The sequence below is a fragment of the Acomys russatus genome, chromosome 4, assembly GCF_903995435.1.
Source record: "Acomys russatus chromosome 4, mAcoRus1.1, whole genome shotgun sequence".
In the NCBI taxonomy this organism is placed as follows: Eukaryota; Metazoa; Chordata; class Mammalia; order Rodentia; family Muridae; genus Acomys; species Acomys russatus.
Genome location: NC_067140.1, coordinates 67,824,874 through 67,850,134, shown reverse-complemented (window position 1 = coordinate 67,850,134; position 25,261 = coordinate 67,824,874). Strand labels below are relative to the sequence as shown.

The 25,261-nt window shown below is 49.6% G+C and overlaps 1 protein-coding gene across 2 annotated transcripts in view; it reads left to right on the top strand.

Moving 5' to 3' along the window:
* The first annotated feature begins 9,242 nt into the window (after positions 1-9,242).
* Positions 9,243-25,261, top strand: part of Rassf2 (Ras association domain family member 2) — a 35,976-nt gene continuing 19,957 nt past the window's right edge. Inside the window, exon 1 of one of the 2 annotated variants that reach the window (XM_051144669.1) lies at positions 9,243-9,392. The gene's annotated coding sequence lies outside the window, so the exon portion shown is untranslated. Of the gene's footprint in view, positions 9,425-25,261 lie in introns of both variants that reach the window. The other variant, XM_051144670.1, reaches the window with a different exon arrangement.

Here is a 25,261-nt window from a genome sequence, read left to right as displayed (position 1 = left end):
GCCTTACAGCTTGGTCTGGGCTTTCTCCCAGGTCCCAAGCCGTGCTGGGGAGACTGAGGATGGGATAAACCTGGCTCCACCCAACCCTGGGACCTACGCCAGCGTCAGCCTCGGCTCAGGTTCATCGCCTGGTTTTCAGTGTCAGTTGAAGCTAGCAATCTAGGTGAGGGTCAGCGGGCATCGTCTCTCTGCTGGGCCTGGCTGCTCAGGAGGAAGAAACTGGACGTGCCAAGAGACCGAACTTTTGGCTGGGATCTTGAATGAATCACTTACCCACTTGGTGCAGGACTAGGACCACCTGCTAAGACTGTGTGCGGACTGAACCGGCTGCTGCTTGTAACGCTTGGGTTCGGAACAGCCCTTATACACACAGCTTGGTCTGGGCTTTCTCCCACCCTGAGTGCCCCACACTCCGCCAAATGCATTTCTTCCTTTGTTAGACGTGTGCCGACCACTCGATGGCAGGCAGGCGGGGAGGACAAGGACTGCCGACAGCCTGGTTCCCAGGCTGGCAGGAAGCTCTTTGTAGATGTGTCTGGAAACCGTGCTGTGAGCTCATGGAGGAAGCAGGGCCAGGGGTGCTGGTTGTGGTGAGGAAAGGTGGCAGAAGCACTCCCCAGGACGATGGCACTTGAGCCAAGTTTTGAAGGTTAAGAAGCCGCCTCCCCCCGCCATGTGTGCATGTTACTGTAGGAGCTGGAGAGGTGGCTCAGCAGTTAAGAGCATGGCTACTTTTCCAGAGGACCCAGGTTCAATCCCCAGCACCCACATGACAGCTCAGAACCACTGCAGGCTTAGGGGATCCCTTGTCCTCTTTTTGGCATCTGTGGGCATGAGGTATGCATGTGGTGCCCAGACATATGTACAGGCAAAGTGCTCATATATAACATTTAAAAATAAGTAAAATAAAAATAAAAATAAAAATAAATGTGTGTATGAAAACCCCTTAGAGTATATGTTTAAAGTCAGAGGCCAAAGGGCAGTAGGCACTTATGGGGATTACATCACTGGCAAAGCCTTCCCAGACCACGCTCAACAGTGCCATGGAAGAAGCAGTTCAGCAGAGGGTGGTAAGGGAATTGTGTGGGAAGACAGTACCTGGGAGAACATGTGGCGTATGAGAAAGCATGAATCTAAGAGCCCACCATCTGGGACCTCTCAAGGATGCTCAGGGCTCTGGGCCAGGAGAAGAGGGACCTGGAGCCTGGCCGCAAACCCGGGCAAAAGGCCAAACCATATGAGGACCCCATGCCTGCCTATCATCCTAATCCTCAGGAGGATCAGGAATGCAAGTCCAACCTCAGCTACGTAGCAACTTTGAGGCCAGCCTAGGCTACATGAGACCCTGTTTCAAAAAACCAGAACAGCAAACAAACAAACAAACTCCTCGGAGATTAAAAATCATTTCCCCTTCTGCTCATTGCTCATCCTCCTGAGAACACTGGCCCATCTCATATCTGGGCTTCCTCCTGCGTGCTGGCCATGCTGATGGCACCTATAGAGTGAGCTGGCGGCAGATGTAGGATCTTTAATCCTACATAGATACTGGGGCAAAGGTTACTATTGGGCATAAACTAGAGAGAAGATGGAGAGAAAGCAGTGTAAAAGAAGCAAGGAGGGAACAAGAGAGGACCAGGGAGGCAAGGTCCTGAAAGACAGAGCCCACTGGGGAGTCAGGGTTGTGTAAGACAGAGCCCAATGGGGAGGCAAGGTCCTGTAAGAGAGCCCACTGGGGCCTGCTGCTCTTCTTGGCTCTTTGAGATTATGATTGGGTGACCTGGGTTGACTCACACAAGTCTTTATCAGCAAATGGTGAGTTGACTTGATTTCTCTAAGTAAGTCTCTGTTCTGAGCCCACTAATATACATTGTTGTACAAGATGCTTCTTGGCTCTTGGCTCTGCGACACTTGCTTTTCCTGTCTTTTGCCTGCTTAGTACGGCGGCCTGCACACTGCTGATGTCTTACAATTAAACAATGAAACAGTTGTGAGTGCTTATTCCGTGTGTGTATGGACTTACAGCAAAGAAGACTGTTCTGAGTAGAAGCGAAGCTTCAATGGGATGTAACCTTTGGGTCAAAGAAGTTTGAAGTGACTTCTAGAAAAATCCTATGGAGTGGTCCCTCTACTTTGAAACAGTTCAGGTACTGTGTATATGCTAAGCATGTTGTTTAGCAGGATGCCCTGTAAGTTTCATCTTGAGGCTCATTTCCTGTGAAAAGAGACTTTTTTTTTTTTTTTTTTTTTTTTTTTTTTGGTATGTACAATTCCAGGTCATCTACCCAGGATCCTTTGCTTTTTTTTTTTTTTTTTTTTTTTTTGCTTCTTACCTGATCCATTTGCCTTTCAAGTGAGGAGGGAATGTTTGGTACGACGGGACCTGGGTCTGCTCAGAGGGGCTGTGTCAGAATTCCGAGCTGCCCTGCTTGCCCATCTTCAGGGATGATCGCAGATACTGAGCCATATAAATATTTTAGACACGATGGAAACTTCTCCCCTGTGCATGAAGTGGATTCTTAGTTAAGATAACCCTTCTCCGTGAAAGGTACACTGGGAGAGTTCGCTGACAAAATCTTTACTTCTCAGATTTCTCTGGGTCTCTCCAGCTTGTGGGGGGAACCTGTGGCGTCACATTAACAGCTGCACATCTAAATTTTGCCAGCTCATTCAGACTTGAGCCATGTGGAAATACCACTGTGCTTTGTAGGAGGGGCTCTTGGGGGGGGCACAGGGAAGGCAGGGTGAGAGAGTCCCAAAGGTCCCTTGGGCAAGTTCATAAACAAACCCAGGGATCTGAGCCTTCATCCTTGCAAGGCCAGCACTTTACACAGGGAACCATCTTCCTAGCTCCTGAGTTGGCATCTTACCCCACTTCCTGTTTGCTATAGCCGAGTACCTGAGACTGGGTAATTTGTAAAGAAAAAAGGTTTCTTTGCCCCGTGGTTTGAGGTTGAGTGGCTACATCCAGTTGACCCACAGTAGAAGGATGGTGATGATGATAAGTAGGTCATTCAAAGGAAACGGCTCAGGGCTCCTTGTGTGTTTGTTACTTTTCATCCTTGTGACCCAGATACCTGGCACAAGTAGCTTAACAGAAGGGTGAACTGAGCCAAGAAAACATGGCAGCGGCGGTGTGTGACAGAGGAAACTCTGCAGCTCCTGTAAGGCAGGAAGCGGATAGGGAAGCAGACAGGGCCCCCTAACCTTCAAAAGCACCCCCTCGTCGACCTACTTCCTGCAGCCAGTCTCTACTTTAGAACTTCCTCAAAACACTACCCCCAGCCATAAGATCAAAGGTTCAAAATATGAACCTGTGGGCGGCACTTTAAATTAAAGCGCTAACCCCTGTTTAACAAGAAGCACTGTGAAAGTCGGGGGGGGGGGCGCCCACAGAGAACAAGAGCTCACTGGTGAAAAACACGAGCCCGGGTTTGCAGGCGCTGCAGCCAGCTTCAGAGGGCAGAGGATGTCTGGCAGGGGAGTCAAGGTGGCCACTGCACTGTCCTCCTTCGTCTTCCAAGGAAATGGCCCGTTCTCCCTTAGGTGTTACTCAGCACCTGAGTGCACCAGGCTCCGCGGGGCCTCAGACCATGAAACTCCTCTGTCAGCTAAGGCTCTGTGTCTGGGCTCAACTTCTCTTGTTCCTTTCTTAGCATGAGAATAGCCTCCCAGAGGGGCCATTTTCATTTTCATCTCTCAAGTACATTTCCAGCCAGCTTCCCCTGCCGGAGTTCCAGGGATGTCCAGAAGGGTCCTCAGAAGAGACCTTGCTTTGACTTCCTTATTTCTCTGCAATTCCTTGTATCGCCTTGTAGGTTTTACTTTCAGTATAGAAGGGAGTGGGTGGCAAATTCTGTTTGATGCAATCATTTAAACAATCCCTCTGGTGGCTATAGGTTAAAATTCTCTTGGAGCTCGCTCTCCCTTCATTTCCGGCTCCTCCAAGGTGGGTCCTGGGAGAGTGTTCTTCTTCTTCTTCTTTTTTTGGGGGGAGGCTAGCAGCACTAGAAGCTCCCACTCCCCTCAAGGCCCCCAGAGGTCCTGCTTTGACAGATATCTTGAAAACAGAATGCCAAGGGGCTGTAGATCCAACCCTGAGGGGGTCTGTTGACACTTGCTGCTTATATCTATAACCGCCCCCCCCCCGCCACCCCCACCCCTCCAGGACTCAGTGTCACTGACTTGCTCTTGGCTCTTGGTTACTGAGAGACCATCCTGACTTCCTGTCAGCCCAGCCCAGTCTCTAGAGCTCACTTGGCCCTCTCTGGATGAGGTCTTAAAGCAGATGGCCTGCGTGTGCTCTGTCATGTTTTCTGGGCCTTGTCGTGCTGTGACAGGGAAATGTGGCCCACACTGGGATGTCTTCTGCTCAGGTAAAGTAAGATGTCTGGCTATGCCTTGAGATAGCAGTTCAGAAGCATCCAGAGGAAAGAAAGTCAGAGGAGTTTTTAAGAGACTTGGGATTCATGCAGGTGTTGAGGGCAGCTGTCCTTAGATGTCCTACAGTGGCTGCTGTGTGCTTCTGTGACTTAGGTTGCATAGCTCTGGTGATAGGATTTGTAGTAAAGTTTAAAAATGCAGAGAAGCTTAAGATGTTTTAAAACAGTGAGATGATTTACTTATTTTCTGTATCTTAAAGAATCTCCTCTGAATGAAGTTTTAGGTAGTCTTATGAGGTGTGTCGCTTAGCCTTAGGGGTGAGGGCAGTGCAAAGGATGACAACTCCGTCCCTCATTGGGAATGTCCTTGGGAAGGCAAACAGCAGCTCTAGCGGCCCTTTTGATTTATTAGCTGAGTTTCTGACTCACAGCCAGATTCCAAGGGAAGCAGCTTGGTCCCCTCCCATGGCCTCTTGGTTTCTCACCTCTCTACCCTGCCTCTATCATCACAGGGGCAGCAGCCTCAGCTCCCTTTCTCCTTGAGGCCAATGAAGGCCGCACACTTCAGGAGGTCTGAGGAGGTAAGATAGCCTGGAAACAGTAAATGCCCAGTTCCCCAGTCTTAGAGCAGACAGCTCTGAGGTGTATTCACACAGTTTCCTAGAAGGCAGCCTGAGGCCTTGAGCCCTAGATGCCCACACCAGTCACTTATCTATTCATGCACTTGGGCAACTCCTTCTTTGTCTGTTCCCTTATCTTCCCTCCCTCATTCTTGCTTTCTGGGATCTAAGTAAGTGACCTGCACCCACCTCTAGCCTGTGGCTCACAAGTTAGCTTTCCCAGATTTTTTGCATGTCTGTGGTACCCCCGGTTTTATGGTGATCTAGGAAGCTAAGCTCAGGCTCTCCCTCTGTGTAACCACGGTAGCATATCCTCCTATTTCTGGGCATACATCTCTCCAGATGCTAGGGTGGGCCAAAGGAAGGTAGAAAATTATTTTCTTTCTGTGGGTGCTCTACATTTCTTCCTGTGCTTTGCTAATGAGAGTCAGAGGGTCTCCCCACCCCACTCTGGATGCCACTAATCCTGAGCTATCCTCCTGTGGAGGCTTTTGGTCATGTGTAGCTATTGAATGGGCTTGGATTCTTTTTGCTGTTGTTCTCTTTCTTTTTTCTTGTTTTTTAAATTTTTAAAAATTAATTTATTCTTGTTACATCTCAATGGTTATCCCATCCCTTGTATCCTCCCATTCTTCCCTCCCTCCCATTTTCCCCTTATTCCCCTCCCCTATGACTGTTCCTGAGGGGGACTTCCTCCCCCTGTATATGCTCATAGGGTATCAAGTTTCTTCTTGGTAACCTGCTGTCCTTCCTCTGAGTGCCACCAGGTCTCCTCATCCAGAGGACATGGTCAAATGTGAGGCACCAGAGTACGTGAGAAAGTCATATCCCACTCTCCACTCAACTGTGGAGAATGTTCTGACCATTGGCTAGATCTGGGTAGGGGTTTAAAGTTTACAGCCTGTATTGTCCTTGGCTGGTGCCTTAGTTTGAGCGGGACCCCTGGGCCCACTTTCTTTCTTTTTTCAGACTGGCCTTGAGCGCTTAGATCTGCCTGCCTCTGCCTCCTGAGTGCTGGTTTTAAAAGAATGTGCCACCACTATGGCTTGTGTTCTTAAGGAACTGAATTTTATTTACTCAAAACTCAAACTAAAATTTAGATATTGCATCTGGGAGGTGGTGGCCCACGCCTTTAATCTCAGCACTTGGGAGGCAGAGGCAGGTAGATCTCTGTGAGTTTAAGGCCAGCCTGGTCTATAAAGTGAGTTCAAGATGGCCAAGGCTACACAGAGAAACCCTGCCTCAAAAAACAAAAACAAAAACAAAAACAAACAAACAAATTAGATAATGCTTCTCTATGCAATTACTTAGTAAGTTTGAGGAATATTTGACCCACTTGGGGATGTGAGTCTAGTTTTCAAACTAGAACTTTAAAAATATGTAACTATAGATTGAGAATTTTTCTTCTTTAATTTTTTTGAGGTTATATAATTATACCATTTCCTCCTTTGATTTCCTCCATACTAATCCTCACACATAATTTCTTACTCTCAAATTGTGGCCCGCTTTTTATTAATTGTTGTTACATGCATCAGATTGAACATTTCTTTTTCCGAGACAGGGTTTCTCTGTGTAGCCCTGGCTGTCCTAGGCTCCCTTTGTAGACCAGGCTGGCCTCAACCTCACATTGATTCTCCTGCCTTTGCCTCCTGAGTGCTGGGATTAAAGGCGTGTGCCATCACGCCTACCTAGATTGAATTTTTTAAAATGAAAATGTAGCATCTGAATTATGTATAAACACGCATCCATTTCATCCTTAGTATAAGGATCAAATGTAAAATACTTTATATTTTCTTGAATAATTTATTTATATTATTATGTATTTAAGATTCATTTATGTATTTTTTTTGTTTTTGTTTTTTTTTTTTTGAGACAGGTCCTCATTATGTTGACCTGGCTGTCCTGGAACTCAATATGTCAAGTAGGCTGGCCTTGAACTCACAGAGATTCTGTCTCTGCCTCCCAAGTGCTGGGATTAAAGGCTTGGGCCACCATGATCAGCTTAATCCTTTATATTGATTACATGTTAAAATTATGTTTTGGACATACCAGGCTAAACAGAAATATTATAAACCTTAATTTTACCTATTTTGTTTTACCCTGCCTTCTCTACCATCACCACTTCCAAGACAAAAGTTTCACTGTACCCTGGGCTGGCCTTGAGTTCACTGTTCTCTTTCCTTAGTCTTCCAAATGCTGGGATTATAGGGAGTGCTACCATGCCTGGCTTTCTGCCAACTACTTTTAACATAGCTACTAGAAATTTTTAAACTCATACCACACCTCGCGTGAGGAACCCAGGCCTGCCGCCCCAGTATTTGATACCATTTTTACTGGACAGTTTCTTTTAGACAACACTCCTCTGCGGCCTCCCTAGGCAGTGAGCCTCCCCTGTCCATGCATGTGGAAGTCTTCGATGTTGAAAGGCAAAAGTCAATGTGTTTCCTATTGAGAAACAGCCTGGACACATCATCTCTGTTTTCTCTGAAAGGACAAGGGCCTAGTCTTCGCTCCCGCTGCTTCAAAATGGGGAAAGGAAAACAGACCATTAGAAAGGTGTTTCCCAGTGACTCAGATCACCACTCACTGTGTTCTCCGGGTTTTTTTTTTTTTTTTTTTTTTTTTTTAAAGGTCTCACTATGTAGCACAGGACGACCTTAAATTCACAGTCTTCATGTCTCAGCCTCCCGAGCACTGGAATTACCAGTGTTTGCCACCAGGCCTGGCAGATTTGGATTTAACAGGGTCGAGAATCGGTATTTCTGGCAATAGGAGTGTACCCCAATCTGGTAGGAAGCCAGATGATTGGTTATAAGATGGCCATTTGACTCAACATGAGCCAGTAAGCGGCTCTCCTGAGAGACTGGGGTAGAAACTTGGGGGGGGGGGCGGGTTCTAGAAGTACCACATAGCCTTCTTGAACAGCAAAGCCAGAGCCCTGCTGTTAGGAGTCAAGGCTGCCCTTTGTCCTGTTTCTGAGGTCATGGAAGACCAGGTTAGAAAAGAAGAAAGAAACCTCGGAGAAGGCTTCCTGGAGATTTATTCAGCTTTCCCTGCAGTTCTAACCTGAGAGGCACTCATATCCTCAGAGCACATTTTTCCTGAGGTCCTGGTACTTGCCACGGAAAGCAGCTTACCTAATATATAGTAGTTGCTCCAGAGAGAGAAATTAGTGGACCAGGTTTGTGTTTATAGCACAAGGGGAAAGAACTCGATTGCATTAATCTCCTCCCCCCGCCCCGCGCCTTTTTCACAGTAGAAAAAGCTGATCAGTAGCGTTCTTGTTCAGTATTGTGGGAAGTTTCCAGCACCACCCCACAGCTGTGCTTTGGGCTCAGCGAATTTGTGCCTGGTCTGGGAACGAATCGCCGTTTATAACATTGTTTCTATGGGAGACACATTCCAAGATCCAAACAATGAGTTTAGTAGGGAATATCTGGCTTCCAGGCAGGCGGGATGCACTAGTTGGCACTTTGGAGCTGGGTCGCCCTTTCTTTAACTGTTAGGTTGGTTCACTTTCCTTTTGATTTTGGGACAGACTGCAAGGTCGGGGGATGGGGGTGGTGTTTAGGCGAAGATCTTTGGTGAGAGGTTACAGAATCCACAGCTGGGTTCTCTCTCTTATGCATTCGAGTTTCCCCCGAGGTTTAAAGATGGAGAAGAGGAGGAGGTGAGGGGTGGACAAAGAAACTTGACTTCCTTCACATTGCTGTCACGTTTGCTGGCCTGCGAAGTCGAAGGGGCCCACTTAGCGGCTCAAAGCCTTTTGAGCACAAGCCCGGGTGTTGAAAGAAACACCACCCCACTCCACCAACTGCACATCCTCTGCTAGGAAATCTGCATTCTCTAGGCGGGCTGCTCCCTGGGAGTGACTGTCACAGTGCCAGGCGAGCCTAAGAGCCTGGGCCAAATCTCCCCGCTGCTTGGAGAGGGCAGGAGTGATGGGGTGAGAGACGCCACCTTACCCCCTCCACCCATGCTCTCCGCCCCCTCCTCTTTCACTCTGGCCCGCCGGGAAGAAACGCGCGAGCTGGCGAGGAGTAGGGTGGCTAAAAGGAGGAGGAGATGCGAAGCCACAGCATTGTCTGTCTTGAAGGGAGGGGAGAAGCTCCGCCCCCTAGAGAGGAGGGAGGGTGAGGAGGGAAGAAAGGCAAGAGAAGAGGGGTGGGGAGAGGAGAACTACAAGGGTGACGGGTGGGTTGGTCAGGGATCGGCGGATAAAAGGCAGAGCTTGGGGAGGCGGGGCGGAGGGGCCAGGTGGGCGGGGCGCCCGCCCTCAACCCCGCTGTCGCCGCCCCGCCCGGCCCAAGCGAGCGGGTCCCACGGATCGCCGGCCAAGCACGCTGGAGCACCCCCACCCCCGCAGCGGCGCCCCCACTTTCCAACCCCTGCGGTGAGCACGATTGCAGCTGGTCCGGGACGCAGGCAAGACACAGGGCGCGCGGAGCCGGGTATTGGCGCGGGATGTGGGCGCAAGGTGCGGGCGCCGGCTGTCCTGTCTCTTCCCAGCCCAAAGTTTTCCCTCAGCGGCCCTTGCCCCGCCTGGTCCTGCCCTTGAATCTTCTCTGCATCTGCTCGCTACCCTCTCCCAAGCCACAACGCGGTCCTAGGTGTGAGGGCTGCCTTAGGAACAGCGGAGGCGAGCGCCACTGCCCACTCGCTTTCTCCGGGCAGAAAGTTGTGGCTTGGAGGTCATCTTGTGGCTCTGACCCCTTGAGGTCTTTCCTGAGGTCGACACCAAGTGCAGTGGCAGGAAATTGGCCCCCTCCCCAGAGCAGGGTGTCCCGAGCTCCCTGGCGAAGTGGTGCCGGATAGCAGGTGCAGGCCTGGGTAGCTAAGGGGAGGGTCGGACTGTAGTGCGCCCTCTGGCTCCCTGGGAGCGGACCCTGTGTCAAATCCCCCTCAGGCCTTCAGAGTTCCAGAGGGCGCGTTGCCTGGCGCACTTCCCCCTCTTGGGTTTCGAGTCGCCTCAAGAGCTGGTGGTGCCTGAGGTCGCTGGAGGCCGAGCCAAGCAGGTGCTTTCAAAAAGCCACTTGCGCATCTAGAGTACGTACTCTGCCCTCAGCTCTGTCCCTGAAAGAGCCCTGCAGATAGCAGAGTGGTGGTGTCCCGACAGGAACAGATCTGCACCGGTCACATCACCGCTGTGCTTGAGTGGCAGGCTCAGCACGAGGCTTCTCAACGCGCTGCCTGTGCTTTAGTCCCGAAGGTCTGGAAACCAGGGGGTTAGAAACGCTTCTCCCCTAGAGCAGAGGCCAGGATTACCATAAACACTCCATAAGTGGAGGATTCCTGCATGAGGAAGCGATGGACAAATGACCATTTGTCAGATCAGGCTCTGTCCCTGCCGTAATTGGTCCTGGGCGGTAGGAAGAAAGAATTAGAATCACAGACCTCAGATACAACGGGCAAATTCAGCCAGGGGATCTTTTTAAAAAGCATGTAAAGGAAGAATCTGAGGTTAATTTGTCAAACCTGTTTTTTGTTTGTTTTGTTTGTTTTTGTTTTTGTTTTTTTGTTTTTTTGTTTTTTTGAGACAGGGTTTCTCTGTGTAGCCTTGGCTGTCCTGTACTTGCTTTGTAGACCAGGCTGGCCTCGGATTCACAGAGATCTGCCTGCTTCTGCCTCCCTGAGTGCCCGGCTGATTTGTCATACTTTCAGCCCACATTTTGTTAAGTGGAAGCTTTTCCTACAGGTGATTTGAGGATTAAAGAAACTTCTGTAGCTAAGCTGTGCTGGGTTTGAGAAGAGTGTCCCTTTTTTTTCTCCCTTCCTTTCTGTCTTTGGGAACTAACCATGGTATCTTCATGAGTAGTGCCCATTTGAGCTTCGAGACCCTAGAGTAGGGCTGTTGAGTGGGGGCCATTTCCTGCTTTGGACTAAAGCCGGATTCCTGGGATTCCTGCGGCAACTCAGCGGGGGTCCAGGAAGGTACAGAGGAGTATCATATCATGGCAGAGTGAGAGACCACCTTAGTTTGTCAAGAGAGAGAGGGAACTGTGTACAGTCTGCCTGGCCACCTGGGGGTGTGGACTGGTAGTATTTGCCTGTGTTGGGGGGTTGGTGTCATGGGAAGCCACACCAGTCCGGTTGTAACACATAGAAAAGCAGAGGTGGGCTGCTCCAGAAACACCCACGCTGGGGGGACCAAGCACAAGCGATGAGGGGTAGCCTTGAGACTCCCAGCTGAAAGGAGACCAGGGTATCTAAGATCCCCATGCCAGCATCAGTGCAATGGGCCAGGTCTGCTCCTCACTCTGGTGTTCAGGTCCATCTGCGACATCTCAGAGGCCCAGTGATTTCACGCTGACTTCTTTCCTGGAGCCTCGGAGCTAGGCTTCTAGTCTGGCCCTGTGAGTGAGCTACTTAGGGATGGTTAAGGATCCCAGCTAGAGGTGTACCCAAGGGTGTTCTTTTAGGACTTCTGCTTTTCCTTTGGGCTGGACTCTGGGGCTTGCCAGAAATGAGTCTCACTGTCCAATCACAGGAGAACCTGAGCTGATTGTCACTTTTAGCCCTCTTTGGGATTCTTAGACAGGAAGTGTCCTCACAGCTTGGGAGGAGACCGAGGTAAGCAGTGCTTAGTGTGGCTGCCAGAGTCCTGAGGAAAGTCTGAGGTGGGTACTAAGAACAGCCTTAGGGCCTACCCAAGCCTCCAGTGAAAAACTGCTCAAGTTTTGTGTGCTTGCAGTAGAAAATGTCTTGTCTCTGATTGCAAGTCTTAGGTGCTGCGAGCTGCCCCAGCTGTGTTTATAATGTCAGGGCAGCAGTTTTCATGCCATTTCTTACTATTATTCTAGTGACACACTGTCACATATAAACACATCCATGATTCCAAAGTGATTTTTTTTTTTTGAGACAGGGTTTCTCTGTGTAGCCCTGGCTGTCCTGGAACCCGCTCTGTAGACCAGACTGGCCTCAAACTCATAGAGATTCATCTTCCTTTGTCTTTGGGATTAAAGACTAAAGGCATAAAGGTGACTGACTGGTTGAAAAAAAAAAAAAAAAAAGACTAAAGGCATGAACCACCACTGCCCCACTAACTCCCAGAAATCCCTGAGGAGGGGTAAGCTCCCCTCTTAAGCCTGTGACCACCAGTCTGCTTATGGGTGTCCACAGAGGATATGGCTGTGGAGGAGGCAGATGGAGCAGTAGGTAGTAAGCATGGGCATGCTTAGAGTCCATTGAGTGGGTCTGCTGAGCCTCCCTGGATGAAGGCGCCAGAGCCTACAAGCACAACTTGAAGCAGTTGTTTGGGGCTCCTGTGGACTCCTGCAACTCTGGCTGGACCAGAGAGTGAAGAGCATTTGGTGACTTCCAAGCACCACCTCCAAACCCCAGCCTCTCTAACAGCCGACACTGCTTTCTTTGGCAGTGTCAACCCAAATTGATTGGTAAAGCAGGCATATTCCGTTTCTATGCGGTTTTACCAATAGTTGGCACTCAGTTGTGTTTGGCTAGTGAACTGTTCCTTTCTGTAGGTGCAATGGGTTTGGAGTTTGACTTCATTTCTATCATGTTTCAGCTGTAGGACATGGTCATGTAGTAGATCTGGTCAGGGTCCTCCTTATGTGTCCTTGGCTTCTACCAGTTACTATTGGGGGGGAATTACACACGTACACCCATGTTCCCTCATTCCCATGGGATTACTTTGGAACATGTTCTGTGCTGTCTCTAAAGTTCCTTCTTGGGGACACTGTTCTTCCAACAGCCCACAGGAATGTCTCTCTCTCTCTCTCTCTCTCTCTCTCTCTCTCTCTCTCTCTCTGTCTCTCTTCCTTCTGTATTTTAATTTTTATTGTATGAGTATAGGTAAATGCCTGTATATATGCAGTGCGCAGTGTGAATGCTTGGTACCCTGCAGAGGTCATTGGATCCCCCTGGAACTGGAGTTACAGATGGTTGCGAACTGCCATTTAAGTGGTAGGAATTGAACTTGGTCTAGAGAGCAGCCAGTGTGTGTGAGCGACGAGCCATCACTCTTTCCCTTTCTCATCTCACACCCCCATTCTTCTTCCACGTGAACTTGGATCCTTGCCTCTGCCTTCGGGGGGAACATTCTCTGGTTCTTTGGTTAACATGAAGGAGGCTGTGATAGATCTGGGAGTGTCTATTATGGTGGAAGATAAAGAGCTGGATTTGGAAAGAGAAACCGTTAGGTGAGAAAGCAGAGGTCAGCAACTCAGGAGTGCATAGCTAGGCTGTGACCAGTGATTGTCTGTAGCATTGTGACAGCTGGCTTTCAGAAGGATGGTGTGGCCAAACCTCGCTTTGGGGTGTTCACCTGTTTCTGTAGTGTAGATCTCTCTGTTTTTGTTGACTTTTCACTATAGGCATGGTGTCCTTGAACACTGAGTTGGCAGGACATGGGTTGTGTGAACGCTGTGGCTGCAGCTGAGCTGCTGGATATGACCCAGCAATCTCACTTTCCATTTTATACACTGATGAAAGAGGGTGTTCAAAATCTGCTCTGACTTGGTCGAATCACCATGTGAGACAGTACTGGGGCCTAAGATGGCTATTGGGTTACTATGCTGGTTCTTCTGGGCCTTACTTCCCCATCTCCAAGGCAAGGGAGGTGAATCCGTGTGTCCCTTCTAGCCTTTGGTCGGTTTAGGAAGGGCCCATTACATTTTAGGGAAACGTTTAATTGTCCACTCAAGGCTGAACTCTTGAACAACAAAAGGCTTTCCAAACCATGCTTCCCTGGGCACCTTCACATAGGTGCTAGGGTCCCCTGCTGGATAAGAGTTCAGTGGACAGCAGTAGGCCAGGATAATCCTGCCTTGTTATGTCCCATTTGCCTGCCTTTCATGGCCCACGCAAGCTGTGTCCCCAGGGAAGGCAAGTTAGGATGGCTTCTGTGGAAAAGACAGTCAGCCTTTCTGAATACTGTGCAATTTTGTAGGAACCAAAGTGGAGCCTAAGAAAGATACGTATGAAGAGCAGAGTATTTGTAAGACAGAATTCCACATCCTTATTCTCTCTGCTCAGGACAGCGTTCCTGAGGGAGCCCCTGACTCAGCACTCCACTAAGGATATAATTGGACAAGTGCTTGGGGACATCCCTTGAGCCACTGTTTACAGCGCCTACAATCTCGAGTTAGTTAATTACGGTATGGAATATCATGTGGCCTCAAAAAAATAAAGGTTACAGATGTGAGGCTGTAAACACGGACAGATACTATGCATTTCTAAGAAGGAAGCTACCGGGCAAGGCACTACTCTTGTGATACATGCCATCCACTTAGATCTGTGTCTGTAAGGCCGGATGCAATGAGCTGATGGCCTGTATCTACGTGGCAGAATTTTGGGAGATTTCAAGTCTCATCTTCTTTTCCCTCCTCTACACGTAATAACTTTACATTTTTAATGCCCTGTTGAAAAACCATAAAAAGTATCCCTTTGATCATTTCTAGGTATAAAGTTCAGTGTCGAGAAATCCATCTGCAATCTTATAGGAATATCACCACGATATAATTCCAGAATATTTGTCACTCTAAACAGATACTGTGTACCCCTAAACAGATACTGTGTACCCCTAAACAGTCAATCCCATTCCATCCTCTCCAGTCTCTGGTTACTGCTACTCTATAGATTGTCTTTATGAATTTGACTATTCTAGGAAGCGCCTATAGAAGTGGGATTATTTGAAACTTATTCTCTTATATATAGTTACTAAACTTTCTGTTTATCTACATTTTGAAAAACAAACAAATAAAATGTGTGTGTTATTTGTATATTTAAAATAATATACACATTGTGAGGGAAGTGTGGTATTTGGTGTTTATGGTTCATTTCACGCAGGGCCACAGGGCCTTGGCCATTCTCCCTGCCTTGGGACAGGTGTCAAGCTTCCATCTCCATCCGTCCAGCAGGAGGGAGGTAGATGGCTGAAGCAGAGGTGTACAGCCCTGCTGCCTGGGAGCTGATGGTAGCTGATCTTGATGGGCTGCTGGCTGCTGGGCCTTAGCCCCTTGCTGCTGAGCCATCTCAAGCCATGACTATCTGTGTAGGTGGTGAGTTTGGGAGGGTGGGTCAGGAGCTGTCTTGTGGTGAGTGAGATTCAGTGATTCAGTGATGGGTTGTAAGACCAACTACATTAAATATGGAGTCCCAACGTTTCCGTTTTAAGCATCTTTTGTGTGTCCCCAAACCCTGTGGCTGAGCCGGACTTGCTGAATGCCTCCCATGGGTATAGCCTGTGGCCCAAGGGGACTTTGGTTGATATGGTCCATGAAGTTCTCCTGAGAAGCAGCAGATAATAGGCGCCCTCTTTATGAAGTTCTGTGTAGGATCTCCTTAGCCACGGGGACACTGAGGGTGAGAATCACCACCGTGCGTGTGGAGGGACAGCTGGGGTTGCCGTATGGGGAAAGGTCCAGCGATTATGTGTGTATTTTGAGTTGGAACTGAGGTGAAGGTGATCAGGAAGCTGTGGTGCCCAGGACTGGGAAGCCAGGTCTATGGATCTGCTTGGGTACGCCAGGGTCACTGAATGGGTCTGGATGCTTTTCCCGGATGCAATCTTCTAGGATGAAAGCCTTAAGATCCTTGGTAAGGGAGGTCCTGCTGGGCCTGTGAGACTCTGTACCTGGTTCTGCTTTTTTATCTGCCCAGTGGGAGCCTGCCCTTCAAGTCCCAGGCACTTAGGGATGTGTGGAGTGGACTCTATGAAAAACAGCCTCAGAGGACCTTGGAGAGGCTCTGTTTTCATGGGCCTAGTCAGCTGGTGGCAGGGCCGCAGAACAGATGTGATTATAATGCTGTGGAGGATTCCCCTTGAAATGCTATGGAACCCTCCAGATGTGCAGTCCCTTCTGGTGCTGGGATTTCCCTGGGTGGGTGGTTGGGCATTATGTTAAAAGAGGTCAACATGGCACCCTGTTATGGCTGACACCCTGGAGGGTGCAATTTTGCCAGGCCTTTCCCTCTAGTTCAGTGGTTCTCAACCTTAGATGCTGTGACCCTTTAATGCAGTTCCTCATGCTGTGGTGACCCCCAACCATAAAATAATTTCATTGCTACTTCATAACTGTAATATGAATTGTAATGTTAACATCCGTGGTTTCTGATGGTCTCGGGCCACCCCTATAAAAAGGGTCATTAAACCCACAAAAGTGTTGTGGCCCACAGGTTGAGAACCATTGCTCTAGTTAAAGGACCCTGTGGGTTCTGGTGACAAAGAAAGTCAGCCATTCTCACCTTTGGTTTTCAAGCCTAGTCTCAAGTAAGAGGCAGAGGAAACCCCAAGATCCCAGTATACAAAGTTCAGACTCTCGGCTTATAGCACCAAAAAAGGAAGCCTCGTGGGGGTTCCCTTCAGGAAGGGGATGTGAAGTCAGAGGTGAGTCTCAGTGTGGCCAGTGACTTAGAAACCATGCAGTAAACAGGACGTGTGGCCCTCACAGAAACCTGTCACGGGAGGAAACCAGAGGCGGCCCTTCCTTACCTGCTGGGAGCCGCTGGCAAGTCCACTGATCTGGGAGACCAGCCACAGATGGGCAGGGAGGATTGAGGGGTGTAGGTCCAAATACTGGGCCAGAAGGAAGGTCAATTGTCTTTCCAGGCACGACTTCTGAACTACCCTAGTAAAATTGCCCTTGCTTTTGAGAAATGCAGGCTGGGAGTGTTTCCCTCTTTTCACTAAGCTGGGCTCGGTGTTGACTCTCCAGTACCCCCTAATCACTCTGAGACAAACCAATCCTGTGACATTTCTGTCATGGTTGGATTTTAGTTCACGGCGAGGCTGCAGGATGCACACAGTGGCAGGGGCCCCTCTGCATGGCAACAGAGAGCCTGCTTCACAGAGCCGTGACAGGGTCTGTATATAATAGGGCCGAGGACCAGCATCCTACCACTGCTTTCCTTGAGCCAGTCTGAGCTCTCTCATCCACCCTGTCTGATAGTGGATCACACTGTTTCCTCTTATTCCAGAGTGATCCTGCCTCATATCCTGGGAGGGGGGCTGCTGAGCAGCGAGGCTGAGACACGTAGGGCCTTGCTGGCTTTCCTCACCCGTGGCTCAAGCACTGTTTATTCTCTTGAGAGGTTGCTATGGTTTGACGGTCGGTGGCTGTGACTGCCAGACCAAAGATTCCTGACAGGAGCCTCCATACTCCGCCCTGGGCCTGCCCTTTTTTGTTCAATCACACTCACAATACAGTCGTTGATGCTTCAGGCATAACTGTGTAGGGAGGTCTGCAAGCTCGAAAGGATAGGATTTAGAGTGTTACCAGGACTTCACATCAACAGAGGGCATGGCTCCTACGACCTCTGTGATATGCTTTATAGCAAACCTGTGCGTGTAAGTCCATCCCCGAGCTGCCTTTGCAAATTAGCGCAACTGGAGGAGGGATTGTGGGATCGTGACTGGCAGCTACCCAGTTGGTCGGAGGAAGCACAGGTGACTGGCATATGAAGAGGGGGGTGGGTGGGTCGATAGTCTAGGAGATTGAGCCCTCAATCTGTGACATCTGATGCTGCCTCCAGATAGCTAGTGTCAGGACTGAACTGGATTAGGGGGGACACTGGATGTTCACTGCATAACTGACTGCTACTTGCTGGTGAGAGAAATCCCATGGTTATAAGGCTTCTGTGTTGACTGCGGTGTGACAAGGAAAATCACTGACATGTTCTCCTGACACGCATTTCCCTTGGACACCGCTCCCATATACACCACACACAGCTCCCCCACCCTCATTTCACATCCCATAATACTCTACACACATTCACACAGCCATGACTATCTTAATACAGCCCTCTCCTACACACCTGTAAGAACGTACGGGCATACCTGTACTTTCAGATCCACTCACACACAACCTTTTCTGATGGAGTTTCTACTTCCTTCTGTGCCAATTTTAGTATGCACCATGGCTGTTGTTTTCTCATTACAGATGAAGGGCCTTTGAGTTTTGTCCTATAAACATCCATTGAAAAGGCCCACAGCCTTCGGATGCCTGAGGGATGTCCCTCTATAAACAAGCCGCTCTTCTGGTCAGCCTGACTGTTTCGGTGTCTCGGGGTGGCTCTAGTCATTTACTCGGCCAGCCCCTGCTTGGTGTGGAGCAGGAAGCAGGTGTTTGGGGTAGTTACCTCAGATCCACTTCCTGAGATCTTTTGCAGTAGCTGTGTTGGGGAATTCAGACCTGAACATGCAGGGCCTGAGTCAGAGGCCCAGGTGGTGGAGGAGGAGCTGGTCTTTGCAGGCCTAACTGTTGGGGGAATCCCAGCCCAGCCCCGATGTGGCTCAGTTCTGTATCTGCCCAGTGGCCCCCTGGGAGCGAGGTGGCTTGGGTAGGATTTGTGCCTTTACCAGTAGTGGAGGCTTTTTGCTGAGGGTAGGAGTATGGAGGGGACAGACTGTGCGGCCAGTGATGGAGAAAAGTAGTTTATTCCCTTGACAGGTTGTTATGGTCGAGGGTCAGTGGTAAGATCCTGGAGAGGGGCCTCCATACTCTGCCCTGGGCCTGCCTCTATGGGTCTGCCTTTCTTAGAGCCTGTTTGCTGGACCACTCCCATCCACCTTCCCTTATCCCAAGACTCCCAACCTCCGTTGGCTGATGCTGGATCCAGGCTGCACTGTCTCCACTTCCTGAGACCATCTCAGCCAGTCACTGCGCCAGGAACACTGGGCTCTGCGTGGGACCTGGGACAGTCACCTCACCTTGGACCTTTCATTTCTTCTCTGATACTTCTTCTTTTGTGGTGTGTGGGGTCAAAGCATTTCCCTCATAGTCAGAGTCTCACGCTGTCTCTCACCGCCTGCCTCCATATGCTCCCTTGCTGTCCTTGCTGACTAACTCTCCCACTTTTCCACTTTATTCTATCTCTTCTAGCATTCAAAATGTTTCGAATGCTCTCCTCCTCAAGACTAGATGTGCCTGGTATGTGTATGTATGCATTGTATACATATGGCCCATATGTACTTCCTGATATGATCCCACCTCAAGGTCTGATCTTGACCCTCACAGTTTCAAGGCACTCCCCCCTCCTCCTCTACCTCCTCCTCACCCCTCCTCCTCCTCCTCTTCTTCTTCTTCTTCAGACAGGGTTTCTATGTGTAACATCCCGGGCTGTCCTGGAACTCACTCTGTAGAGCAGGCTGGCCTTAAACTCATAGAGATCCACCTACCTCTGCCTCCCAAGTGCTGAGATTAAAGGTGTGTATCATCACCATCCGGCTTCAAGGTGCTTTCTCCTAGTAAAACACATTTTAAAATGTTTAAAGAATTCAAAGAGTGCAGCTTTTCCTGCTTGCTGCTCAGCCCCAGCCTTCCTTGTGGTACTGTGTGCTGCCAGGGATCTCAGGGGCCGGGTGCAAAGGATAGGGGTCATCTGAGGAAGAATGGAGAGGAAGCAGGTCCCAGAAAGGACACAGCCTGGCCAGGAAGTTGGCCCTCCATTGATGAAGGCATTTAGATGAAGGCAGAGCGTGGAAAACCTGAATTTACTCATGCAAAGCTGTGAGCTACTGTGTGGAATCTCTTGTCATCTGTAGATCTCTTGGCAGGGCCTCAGCCCACAGCTCAAGCCTCCTTCGTTGAGTGGTGCAACAAGGCTGGGGTTTCCTGTTTGCCATTAGCCCTTCTTCCTGCCCTGTTATGAGGGGACTGAAGCACATAAGGCCTGGCACTGTCTCCTCTCTGTCACAGCTCTCCAACAAAGCTGAGTCTCTGGGGGGTGACCTGACTAGTTAGTCTTTATCACTAGAATATGGAGCGCTGTGTAAGTGCTCTCAGGGAGGTGGGGATGCAGAGACGAGGTACAGACTATCCCCAAAAGGGGAAGCTGGGGCCTCTGGCAAGCGCTTCCTTTGTATCTGGCCAGAGCCTGGGGCAAACTTCCTGCTTCTAGTTTGCAAGAAGGGGTTTTTGCACCAGCTCTGTGCCTGCACACCTGGGCATTGTGATCCCTAGAGATTTTTTTTTTTTTTTAAAGTCAAACACGGCTGTGCACCCTTTTAATTTCAATGCTCCAGAGGCGGAAGCTGGCCAATCTATGTGTTCAGGGCCAGTGTGGTCTACAAAGTGAATTCCAAGCAGCCCATATCACATGATGAGACCCTGTCGTAATGATTATTTTTGTGGCCTAGAGGGGAAAAAGCACACACCGCTCTATCAGAGGGTCTGAGTTCTAGCACCCTGTAAGTAACTCCAGGTCCAGAGCGTTCCAAATTAACTTCTCTGGCCTCTGTGGACACCTTCCTCCCCCCAAAGCACCCACGTAGAGACATACAACTGCACGGCTTGTCTCTTCTCTTTCTGAGCCACCCCAGCAAGCATTCGCTGTTCTTGTTGAGAATGCTGGACTGGAGGCTACATTCAGCTACTAGCTTCAATTGCTGCTTCAAGCCTGTTTGCGGAACTTTTCTCCCCTAGTTTGGTCTGTGGAAAGCAGGAACCATCATTCTATGTTCCAGCCCATGCTTCCCAGAGCTCGTGGTGGGCACCCTGCAAAGTGAGCATTTGTAGTTTACAGCTCCTAGGTCGAGCGTTCTGGCTACTCAGCAAATCCATTCCATCCAGCACAGCCTGGAAGTTATCGCAGGAGAAGTCCTCTATCAGGGCTCGGAGAAGGAGGAGGCAGGGGGATGGCCAAGCAGCTCCCATGGCCTGCACTGTCTTTGTTTGTTTTTGTTTTTTTAATGAAGGCCTCCTTGAACACTGGTGGGAAGAGCACCATGGGCACGCCCTCCAGAGCACAGCCAGCCACGTCTTCATCACTCGGCAGGCCCTGCACTGCCAGCTACTGCAGTGTAGGGAAGGCCTGGAAGCTCATCCTGAGCAGACACAGGCCCTGGGGACTGGGCTCCTATTGCCAGCAGGGTCAGGAAGTGACTCCAAGATTCCAAGTGTCTTCTCTCCCTAGAGATGCTTTCTTGTCTCCTTTCTCTCTCGAAGTCACAGGGCAGGACGCTAAGTAGCCACTCAGTTCTCCTTTAGACAACCCTACTCCTTCCCGCTTAGAACTGGATCTGGTGCTGTCCTGGGTCTGCACAGCTCTTTGTCAGATGTCACAGTGGCTCTTACCATTGTTCTACACTGGCCTGGCCTGGGGAGGTGCCCAAGGGTGCTGTGGACCATTGGCCTGGACATCATGGGTTTTTGAAACAATCCCTTCACTGTCCTGTTCCCTGCCCCATGGGGGCTGTGCACCCCGAGTACTGCCCTACCCTATCCCTTCATGCTTGCTGAGGTGGGGTCGGGGCAGGGCCTGGTTCCTGCCACACACCCAGGAAGACAGGTTAGGAATAGAAAACAGCTACAGCCATCAAGGGGACTTTCCGTCTGCCTCCCTCTGGGCTGTCCTGCCAGGGCTCTGCTTTTCTTTCCTGTGCCTGCTTCTTTCCCCCTGGGCCTTTTCATTGGGCAAATAGGAAAGGCAGTCTCAGGGCTAGGACAGAATCCTAGCCGACCGCAGGGCTCTGGTAAGGGGAATTGTGGCCTCTCTCAGCTCCAGGTCATCTCCAGGGGCTTCTTGAGGCCCTGGCCTTTGCTCTCCTCACGGGAAGCTGAGCGTGTGAACTTCTCAGACTTGAGCAGCCTTACTCTAATTCTGAGGAGCCAGCTGAGAGAGGCTGGTGGAAAGGAAGAGGGAGGCTTCTTGGTGGGTCAGTGACAGTGACTTCATTGGCGGATGTGTCCCCATCCTACCACCTGGCTGTTCCAAGCTCAAGGCCTGCCTTAGGTGAGCATCTTTTTTTTTTTTTTTTTTTAACTGTAGTCAAGCCATGAGTGTTTATTTCCAGATGTGGGGTTGGTGTTGTAACCAGAGTTTGGGGGCAAAGACCTGGCTCTGCAGCCATACCTGGCTAGGCTCAGGCACCATCCCACTATGCCGCTTACTGAGACCAGTAACGGCAAATGTTTGCCTAATCCAGCGGTCTGTTCTCAGACTGACCACTCTCTTGGTTCTGGTTCTTATTGTAGTCATGACTTGAGGGGATCAGAGTGGTTGCTTCAAGACACATCTTCCACTGATGGCTGCCTCTTCCAGGGTGGCCTATCCTGTGTAGTTTTGCTATTCCCAGAATCCACAGTGAGCAGAGCGTGCAGGTTTAGGACAGTGACTTATTTCTGGTGCCTTCAGCCTTGAAGAAGGGTGAGGCAGACAGACAGACACTCCTTGAGTGCTTGGCAGGCTTGTGCGGAGTCTAGAGTGAGTTTGACCCAAAGCTAAACACACTGAAGGCAGAAATGCCAGCTTTATACAGCATTCAGTTCCTTAGTTGCACACCTTTTAGACAGAGCTGTTTGGAGTGGCTGTTAGAGTGTGGCGGATGTTGCTGGTACCTACCTGGGCCCCTTTTATTATTGCTTGTTGTGAGTATTGCCCACCTAGGAGTCTTAGCTGATGCCCTTACCCTGAGAGTGGCTCCTGCAAGGAATGTCCCTGAGGCTCTTCTAAGGAATGTATGTGAGGTCACTCTTCCTCTCGGCGGGAGGGGCGGGGCCTTTGGCTAATGATAGTACTTACGTCATTGGTCATTGGACAGTTCCCTGCTGTTCTTCACACTGCTTGCCAACCCCCCCCCCCCCCCCCCCCCCCCGCCCTGCTCCCCAGCCAGCCCTGTCACTTGTTTCTTGGCCAGGCGCTGTCCTCTCGGCTTGGGCCCTGCTCCTATGGAATCCCTTACCCTGAGAGCAGGTTCTCCTTCATGGCTGCAGTTGAGCCCAGGCTCTCCACTGGTGATCAGTCTCCAGGGATCTGGGCAAGGCAGGGCGCAGAATGGGTGCACCTGGCCCAAGAGGGTTGAATGAAGAAGGCCCAGACAGGCTTTTTTTTTTTTTTTTTTTTTTTTTGTTAAGTATTGTAAGGAAAAGCAGGCTGACAATGAGTCCTCCTGCACGGCCCAGGCAGGGGTGCCAGTGTTAGCTCAGCTGGTAAGGAAAATGTGGATGAAGGTTTAGAGAACCCAGGAGGTTGCCTGGGTCTGCGGTGAGGATGAAGGATACCCGAAGCATATAAGAAGCAAGCCCAGCGCTTCTCTGTGGTTGAGATGTGGTCATGGTCCATGACCAAGGAACCATGTTCTGGTAGGACATTCTCCTGGCCCTTAGGGAGGTAAGGTTGTGATCTGGATGCGACTTTACAGCAAGCAGGTAAGAAGTCCTGACTGTTGTTTGTTTGGGACAAACTAGGTCCCCCTGAGAAGCTGGTTGATATTCCATGGAGTTAGATACTGCTAAGGAGAATCCAGAACATTCTGCCAAAGTATGAAGCCAGGACCAGAGGGAGATCTGAGTGATTGCTGGACCCATCATGGCTTCAGTGTGACTGGAGCTTTGGTGGCCTGTGTCCAACAGTAGTGACATCTCCAAATGTCTCAGCAGACGTGTTTGTGTTCTGCATTTAGGGGACAGTCAGTATTTACCCTAGTTTTTGATGCACTGACTTAGAAACCCTGAGTAGGTGATATCCCTGTTCACAGGTCAGTAGAGGTAAAGAGGCAAAGAGTAGCTCCGTATTAGTGACTGGGTGCAATCTGCCCCACCCCTTTTGAGACAGGGTCTCTCTATGGAACCCTGGCTGGCCTGGAACTCTCTACATAGATCAGGCTGACTTTGAACTCACAGAGATCGCCTGGCTTCTGCCTCCCAAGTGCTGGGATTAAAGGCATGCCCCACCATACCCTGCTTGCCTTCTCACTTCTTTCCCCTTTCTCTCCTTTCTTTTCTCTCCTTTTTCCTTCACTCTCTTCCATCTTTTCTCCATGTCATAAGCCAGCGGTGAGGTGGGGGTAGGGTTCTGCCCCATGCCTAGGGTGCCAGCTGGTGTGGCCTCTGATCTCTTTTTTTCCCCTGTCTTTTCTGCAAAGACATGGCAACCACCAGTTGGGTGCCAAGGCATTGTGGGGCATGATCCTTGTAAATGATTCCTCCAAGGCATTTGGAGTACAGCAACCTACGAATTCTAGATAATAACAGGCAACGCAGGAAGGTTACCTCCGGTAGCTGCAGGAACTGTGAGTCATCCTTGAAGGAAGTCTCCCCCTGAAACCACGTTCCCACTCCACAAACCATCCCCCTCTGACCCTCCTTCTAGAAGGAACTTAACTCTAAATTTCCATCCCACTCTTATGATGCCTCTGGGGTTTGCCTTGCAGTGTGTGCGAACTTAGCTTTCTTTGTCCAGCTGGTTGGGAGTAGTTAGGGATCTGTAAAGATGGTTGGAAAGTCCAGGAAGAGAGATGTAGATGTCCTAGAAACATGGGAGGGGGAGGATGGGTCCTGCAACCACCTGCCTGCCATGTCGGTTGAACAACATGGTGGAAGCGTTCTCCTTTCACTCTTCTCTAAGAAGCGTAAAAATGGGGGTTGGGGGAGAAGGCGAGGAGGAAGCAGGCCAGAGCAAACAGGGCAGCGTAACAAGAGTCTACGGGGCAGGCTTTTTATGTAGCTAGAATAGCAGCCCATTTCTGGCTGGGCCCTTGCTGAGACTGCCCGGCAGCTAGAAAGAGTGTGAGGTCCTGGAGAGTCCCTACATTTGGCGTTGCCAGATGACTTGATTTCTATTCTGGCAAGTAAAAATGGTCACAAGAGAGGTGGGAAATTTTCAAAGATTTATTAAGTTGAATTTCTTTATTGATAGTTCTTTATATATATACACATTAGCTCTTTGTAATATGTGCTGTAAATTTCTTCCTATTTGCTTTTTGACTTTCTGTGGGCGAAAAGTTTTTTTTCTAAACAGAAGGTGTTTTTTTTGTTTTTTTGTTTTTTTGAATTATTATGTCTTTGGATTTGGAGTCTTGACTGGGAAAGGTCTCTCTCTCTCTCTCTTTCTCTCTCTCTCTCTCTCTGTCTTGCACACACCTCGTAATTTCTTTTGTAATTTTATTTTAATTTACTTTTGGTTTTTCGAGACAGGGTTTCTCTGTGTTGCCTTGGCTGTCCTGGACTCACTTTGTAGACCAGGCTAGCCTTGAACTCACAGTGATCTGCCTGCTTTTGCCTCACAAGGGCTGGGATTAAAGGCATGTGCCACTATGCCCAGCTGTAATTTTATTTTTTTTTAATATTTAAATTTCAATGCATATATGACCTTTTGGCAGAAGACATAAAAGAAGTTTGTTTCCCATCTCCCCCACCTTCCCTTTCCAAAGACAGCCAGCCCTCTAGTGACATTTGTGGCTGCTGCGCCTTTCCTCTGTTATCTACAGATCTGTGTGGTCTAATTCTGGATGCATATTGTTTCATTGATCTGCCTAGTTTGCCTCTAGTATCAAGTAGATTTTAATAACTACATGGAAGGCTT